The following is an 8,333-nucleotide window of genomic DNA, read 5'->3' as shown; positions in this document are numbered from 1 at the left end:
TTCATATGGTTTATGTTTCGTGCAGTACTGTAGAACCGTACTCTCCATGCGTTGTAGACCTAGTTCTGTTAACATTGATCTCATCGTTCATTCTCGACCGGACAGTCGAGAAAGCGGTACTATGTTACTACATTACTGTTCATATAGTTGACATGCGCACAACATCATTTATTGTCGTCATATCTTACTACACTAGCAACAAGATTATGTAGTACTGACGTATGAACCACTGCACATGCCTAGTAGTAGGAGCACTGTGTATGTTCAAGTGGCTGCCGTGTTTCGCACTCCTCCGTCATAAGAGTGGAAACACTTGCTGTAATCATTTTTTTCTTTAGAAAAACAGTGGACATGCTCTACCATGCGGATCCTCCTCCAGCCATGCACTAAATTACTCACTTTCGCCGATGTGTGGGACAGCCAGCATCGAGGTCCACCAGCCATGCACTAAATTACTCCGTAGTAGAGTGACGGTAGACTACCCCGATCGAAGCGCCGCAGTAATGCCCAATGAGCCGTCAAATCACAAAACCCCCTCCTTTCCAGCAGTAAGTTGGACGGATGAAGCAACCATCATTTCACTCTTCTCTCTCAGCTTCCTCTCTACCCAACCATCGTTTCTCCCTCATCTTGTTCCTCATTTCTACAAGAAAACCCCGACCTGCTTCTGCCATTGTTCTTCTCTCCCAAAGAAGGAAAGGTGAGTGCATCAATGGTGTTGATTCTGGCCAAGACCCGATCTTGCAACCCTGAGACTGATCCTATAACTCCCTCTCTTTTCTTCTTTTGGGTTTGTGATTATGGTTTCTTTTCTTTTATTTCTATTTGACAATTTCTTGATGGACGCTGGAGCACCGGCCGAAGTGATGTCTATGGCTCCGGCCAAAACCGTCGAGGCTCATGGTACGGAGAAGCGCAAGCACCCCGCTGAGACTACCGCAGACAAGCTCAAAGCCATCGCCCTGTCCAAGCCCCCCTCTCTGGGATCCCTCATTAAGCAAGTCCAGGTAATATCTCTTCTTGACGATCTTTTTCTCGATCTTGATCGTGTTTTTCATCTAACACGCAGTACTAGTACTAGTAGTACAACTTTCTGGGTGATCTTGCATATGATTTTTGTGTGCCAAATGATGGTTCTAAATTCCTCTTTTGACCAAAACATGCGAGAGGTTGACACTGATTTCTTATAGATTACTTTCAACTACTCCCTCTGTCCCAAATTTCTTGTCTTAGATTTGTCTAGATACGGATGTATCTAATACTAAAATGTGACTTGATACATCCGTATCTAGACAAATCTAAGACAAGAATTTTGGGACAGAGGGAGTACTTTATGAACATTAATGCTACCTTTGAAGACGGTATATTTGCCTCAGTAACTTGTGTTATGGATATTGCAAGTAATCCCTCTGCTCTCATGCCTTTGAAGACATGTTCTAGTGTCTTTATCCACTCATTTCTGTGTGTATATGTAGTGATATATGGAGTATAATATCGAAAATCATCTTATATTTCTGAACGGAGGTAGTAATAAAATATGGTTTCTGTTTGAATTAGAACCAGGTCCGCGGTGGAGATGAAGTTCTCAAAGTCATGCCGTGTGAACTGGAAGACCTGAGGATGAGTTCTACTACTAAACTATCCAGCTGCTGTGTCCTTGTCGCCACGTGTCCTGAACTAGTGTTTTCCTGTAGCATTGTTGTCAGGCGTGTTCTCGAGGCTGTACCACGATTTCCTGGTTGTGCCTTCGATTACAAAGGGTGTGGTTATTGTAAAGCTTCCCAACAAATCTGATGCGGCCTGTCTTCATGATCATGTTTATGAGTGGAAAGACCACTCTGTTAGGTTCTCCATGGTTCACAAGATGGTGATAGTGCATGTAGACATCTCTCACGAAGTCCATGGCCTAGTCAGTTATGCGGGGTTCATCCCGTAGGTCGGTGGCAAGAAATAGTTTCAGAGTTTAACTAGTGCAACTTTGCTTGTCTGTAGTAAGTACTATTGTTCAGTACTTGATTTGTGTTTGTGAAACCTGTATTGTTTATTAGTACTACCGCTTTTGGTGTGTGGTCAGTCCTGAGAACGGTCTATGTTAATGTCTGTCCACTCAATTTAGTCTGTATGTTTTGAACTATCCAGATCATCTTTTTTGTGAGGACGGTTTATCAATTATGGTTACACTCCAATATCTGTATGCATGCCACCCGTAGTTGGACGATCAATCTTCTATTTAGTACTTCAACATAGTGATTTCCTGGTAAGGATTCACTCGTGTCACATCAAGTAAATCTTACTGATTTACTGTCTAAATCTTATTGATTTAATGTCATATTTTCTTTCTTTTCCAGCAATTTTACGATGCTGGTTTTGCCATGTGACATTCATCACAGAATAAACCGTTTGGTTTGCTCTACGATGGCTATTTTTGCAGGTTTCACTTCTTATGTCGTGTCAGTAACGAAGGCACTGTCCATCACTTATATTATTGGAAAAAATTGGATCAGTCTGTTGTCTGAGTACAAGCTGAATCCCTATGATAAACTGCAGTTTGGTTTAACAAAAATGCCACAATTAGTCCTTCTCGCGTTTAAAAGAAATGAAGAAAAAACTGGATCACGGTCACTGTCGGTGGCAAAACCGGCAGATCTCGGGTAGGGGGTCCTGAACTGTGCGTCTAAGGCGGATGGTAACAGGAGGCAGGGGACACGATGTTTTACCCAGGTTCGGGCCCTCTTGATGGAGGTAAAACCCTACGTCCTGCTTGATTTATTCTTGATGATATGAGTATTACAAGAGTTGATCTACCACGAGATCGGAGAGGCTAAACCCTAGAAGCTAGCCTATGGTATGATTGTCTATTATTGTGTCCTACGGACTAAAACCCTCCAGTTTATATAGACACCGGAGGGGGCTAGGGTTACACAAGGTCGGTTACAAAGGAGGAGATATACATATCCGTATTGCCTAGCTTGCCTTCCACGCCAAGTAGAGTCCCATCAGGACACGAGACGAAGCCTTTAATCTTGTATCTTCATAGTCCAACAGTCTGGCCAAAGGAGATAGTCCGGCTGTCCGAAGACCCCTAATCCCGGACTCCCTCAGTAGCTCCTGAACTAGGCTTCAATGACGATGAGTCCGGCGCGCAGTGTTGTCTTCGGCATTGTAAGGCGGGTTCCTCCTCCGAACACATCATAGAAGAGTTTGAATACCAGGATAGTATCCGACCCTACAAAATAAATTCCACATACCACCATAGAGAGAATAATATTTCCACAAATCTTAATCTGCTGACATGCTTTGGCAACATGACATCAGGCCATGGCTCGGTGATTATTCGAACCGTTTTTCTTTAACCAGCTCCACACATAACGCGAGGCGATTTCTTGACACGTCTTGTCAAAGAAGAGATCGTGTTCCCCTAATTACAGGATTCTCATCAATATGGTCATGGGTAACCCAACCGTGCCTAGGACTCCTAGATTTTAGGCAAGTCCCAAACGACCACTAGGAGGACGCTTGATATTCACCCTCTTTATAAAGGGACAAGGCTTTAATTTTTTCTCTCCCGTGCTCAATCGAATCCTTCCCCCGCCTCGAGTTCTAACACCCAAAGCCCAGGTCAGGTGCTTCGGACCTGCAATCATGTCCGGATCTAGCCTTCAAGGCCGGTGGATGCCCTCCTCCGTTACGGAAGAGGATATCAAGAAGTTGAGGGAGGCCAGATACCTGACCGCCGAGGTTTCGCATTGGCTGCCTGCCCGAGGGCAGGTCGTCCCTACTCCCGAACCCAACGAGAACGTTGTGTTCATCTCCCACTTCCTCTGAGGCCTAGGCCTCACTCTGGATCTCTTTGTTAGGGGCTTGATGTTCTATTACGGGCTAGATTTCCACGATCTAGCCCCGAACTCCTTTCTCCACATCTCGGCATTTATTGTCGTATGTGAGGCCTTCCTCCGCATTACCCCTCACTTCGGCCTGTGGCTCAAGACCTTTGACGTGAAGCCGAAGACGGTCGAGGGGCAACACGTAGCGTGCGGAGGCGCATTAATAAGTAAAATCGCTGGAGCTCCATGGCCAAAGGGTTCCTTTCCAGAGGTCTCCGGATTATGGCAGCGGGAGTGGTTCACTACAAGAAATACGTCAACTTGTGACCAGCACTATTGGTCACTGAATGGCCACTGTTTTCAATTTGTGACCTTTTTGTGACCAAAAACATAAGGTCAAAAGCTGGCGGTCATAAACTGACTATAGCGACCTTTCTTCTGGAATGGTCGTAGACGTTTATGACCAAAATACGTCTACTGTGGCGTTTTGGTCACTAGCAACCTCCCCAGCCCATGTAGGCATCCAGCGTGGCACAAGATTCAGCCCGGTCCAATTCGATTTTCTACATGGGCCTAGCCCAACAATTCGGCCTTTTTAATGTATTTTTTTCCTACCAGTTACATAGGCCAAGCCCATTTCAGCCTTTTATTTATTTCTGGGCCGGGGCCTTTTAACTTTGTTTGGGCCATTATATTTTGGGGCTGGTCCCATTTGTCATCTTCTCACACATTAGGCCCACTTGACAGAAAATTCAAAATTGCTTAGATTATTCTTGTAAGTGGGTCCCACAAGTCAGGTTTCCATTGCACACATTTTCAAATCACATACATAATCAATATTTCAAACGGAACAGTACAAATGTAGTTCATCAAATAACACTAACTAAGTCTACTACAATCTGTACATAGTCTATTACAACCCAAATATGCCTACTATTACAATATAACAATATTTACAGTCTATTACAGTCAAACAAAAGAGACGACTCTTTGCTGAGTAGGGCTATCCGGCTTTGAACTTAAAATTTCATAGACCTCATGTTTGTCAATTGCAAGCACCATGCACCTTGGTTGGACATGAAGTGCTTGTCCTCGGTTGCACCATGCACCTTTGATGAAAGAGCTGCGGCTGATCGCTAAAACCTGTGAATATCAAAAAGATCTATTCAGTACAAAAAGTAAATCACGACAATATGTCAGTAGTAATAAATACAGAATCTGAACAGAAAAACTACTCCTAGTTAGAATTATTTTTGTTTTGGTAAGGTATAAGAGCAGCAGGTAAAGATAACATGAACAGATTGTTTGATCAGATAAGCTATATGATTGTATCAACACATGTGTAATGCATGGTACAGGTCAAATCCATGATATGAGACATAGATAAACCAGTAGTCTAAGATTAAAAATTCTATAGTCTAAATCAGTAACAGTTTAACAGTTTGTAGTCTAAGTTTCCAAGCTTGTCTACTAAAGAAATTGTATCAACTTAACAATTAGTCATGCATAAGTGTTTGACATCAAAAACATACAGAAGTGCATTCTCGAGATTGACAATTAGGATGCATGCTCTGAACATACAGAAGTTCTATAGAGCAGCAGCAATGGCATCACAGTTGAGTTGCTAGACCAAAACAAAGTCATGTATGTATGTATGTAACAAAATCAGCCAAACTTAATATGCATCATCAGCTGATTAAAAGCAGTGGATAATAGTATAGTTCATCAAATGATATGGGCAGCTAGCCAAGTTTCCTAATGGAAGAGCTCACAAGAGCAGACAAAGAAATGTATATTTCAAACTAGACTAGATTACAGGGGGGAAAGGAGACGGGATGTGTGGCGTTACCAAGGTAACACTCCTAATTTTTCTCATGAAAGGATCATGATAGACACAGGCAGCTACCAACAGGAAGAGGAAAATGGAAAATGTAGGCTACATGACCGAGGTTCTACCAACAAGAACCAACCAAATTAACCCAGCAAGTTAGTCAGATGAGGCAAGCAGCCCAGATGCATAAGGGTGGATTGTTCAGTTCACTTCAGTTCAAGCTACCTAGAAGAGAATGTCAGGACAACCGGCTGGGTTCACTTCTTGTGCACCCTACAGTCTGGGGAGTTTGGCTGCATGCGTCTGCGTTGTTGAAATCGATGGCTAGGCCGACTGGGCTCGTGTCCTTCAGGCTCGACGACTTGTGCTTCTGCTGTAGCACCAAGAATGACATTGTTAATGTAGTCAAGGTAGCCAGATAGTAGGGTAATTCAGGTTTCGATTAACAGTTGTACTGCCTGTGCTGTGTGTGTACCAGATTAAATTAAATCAGTAAACACTTGAGCTTTTATGGTTGGGTTGGTTGGTGCTTTTACCTTGGTGGAATTGCTGGCGAAGTGCTTCCTTTCGGACCGATGTTTCTGCTCCTTCTCCAGTAAGCACAGTAGCATCTTGTTGGCTTCGTCAACAGCTCTTTTCTCCTCGAATAACTTAACCTTGAATTAAACATGCAAAAGAAACTTCAAACTATCAAGACTGCATTAGTGTTGCATTGAGCAATGTTCACTGAGAGGGCAATAAGTTGCAGGTACACAACATAGGTGTTGCAAGTACAAGAGTGAGATAACATGTTACCTCCTCTGCTTTTTTAGGTTGGTCTTGAGTATCTTCTTGTCCCTCTATGGCGCTTGCACTTGTTCAGTAAGCTGCGTGTGAGTAAGAAGAATGTTGGAGGACCAGGTTGGTTAAACAGCACTGCACTAGTAATTATACAAAGCAGCCACCGCAGTAGCATACAGGAGTATCATGCAAGCAAGCAAATTGTTCAATGATGGTGATGGAGCTCTACAGTTGAGCCAACACCAAATCACCTGATTGAAGGTGATGGAGCTCTACTACAGTTGACAGACCAAAAACAAACAATGTAACAAGACCAACTAGTCAAACTGAATATGCATCAAGTGATTAAAATCCGTGGAAGATATAATTAGTCATCAACTGACACAACTAACTAATTTTCCTTTCCCAATGGCAGAGCACACAAGAGCAGAAATCATATCCAGAATGTAGCAATCAGTGGATAACAGGAGCCATCAAGCATGAAATCGACTGATAATATGAGCGAGGAAAGGGATACGGGGTGTGGTGATGTTACTGACGTCGGGGGCGTCCTTGAGGCGCTTGCGTAGGTCGTCACTCTCCCAGGCAAGCTCGTCGCATGACTCCATGGAGCGCTTGAGGTCGCGCTCGTAGAGGCCGCACTCCTTCTCGAGCCTGGCTGGGCGGCAAGCTAGTCGCGCGCGGCCGCCACGACCTCCTTCTCCTCCACGCAGCGCCAGATCCCCTCCGCGTTCATCGCCGACTCGTTCTGCACGCACGGCATGGGGCCGTTCTGATCCATCAGGCATTCTGGCGAACAGGTATAGTGCGCGAGTAACCGCCACAGCAGAATGGACGGGGGAGGGGGGAAGGGGGGCGGACTGAACCTGAGGAGGTCGATGCATTGGGCGGCGGCGTGGAGGTCCTCCTCGAGCGCGAAGACGCGGTCCTAGAGGCAACCGCGCAGGTCCTACGAGACGGCGAGGTTGAGGCGGAGCGAGCGGTCGGGCACAGGGAGGCAGGGGGCATACTTTGTCTGGTGAAGCACCCCACCCACGCCGCCGGCGAGCCACTGGTCCAGCTGGTGGTGGTGCTGCATGATGGCTGCGCCCTGGACCGGATCCGGTGCTGCACCTCTAGCCCGCGGATCCAGAGCTCTGTCGCCATGGCTGCGCCGCGGGCTAGGGTTTCGGGTGCTTGGGAAAGAAGCAAAAGGTGGGGGGCACCGGCGGTGGTGGGGTAGAGGAGAGAGTGGGGGTCTCCGGCGGTCTCGGACGAGGTGAGGGGCGCGCGCGAGCGGCAGAGGGGCGGGTGGCACAGGGGAGGGGAGAAAGGAAGGAGAATAGAGAGAGGGGAGAAATAAAGGAGGCGGCGGGGGGGGTGGATGGAAAATGTGCAGAGGACTCACGAGATCTAGGGTTTCGCCTTAGGTGGGCTTCGGGTGAGGACAGCCGTTGGATCCGGGAGCATCCGACGGTGATCCATCCACGATCCGCGTGAAACGCCCACGGACCAATCAAAATGCAATACATGCGTACCATGTCATGACCATCTAAATTGGTCACAGTTAACTAAAAAATTGGTCGTAGTTGACTAAAAATTCATTTTCTATTTTTCAATTGCCCAAAATGAGTTTTTTTGTGAAGGACCTACCATATATTTGTTGCAATATTGGACCAAATCATTTTTATAAAATAGTAGGCCATGTATAATGCACGATTTAAAAAATGGTTGGGTGTCAAAATTTTCGATCCACCTCTCGTGAAAAAGACAAATTTCCGCCGATTCAGCTGGAAGCGGGTGAAATTTGAACTGCAGCTGCCTCGTAGTTTGCTATTTATTTTTTCCAAAAGTCATTTCTAGGTATATAAGTACCTATTTAATCAGAGAAACACCAAAAAAATTCCAAGATTCAACCA

General features: G+C 45.3%; 1 pseudogene; it reads right to left on the bottom strand.

Moving 5' to 3' along the window:
* Positions 1–6,097: 6,097 nt before the first annotated feature.
* Positions 6,098–7,513, bottom strand: LOC119333833 (annotated as a pseudogene).
* Between the last annotated feature and the right edge of the window lie 820 nt (positions 7,514–8,333).

Source organism: Triticum dicoccoides, chromosome 7A (genome assembly GCF_002162155.2).
Source record: "Triticum dicoccoides isolate Atlit2015 ecotype Zavitan chromosome 7A, WEW_v2.0, whole genome shotgun sequence".
In the NCBI taxonomy this organism is placed as follows: Eukaryota; Viridiplantae; Streptophyta; class Magnoliopsida; order Poales; family Poaceae; genus Triticum; species Triticum dicoccoides.
This window is presented reverse-complemented; position numbering and strand designations above follow the sequence as displayed.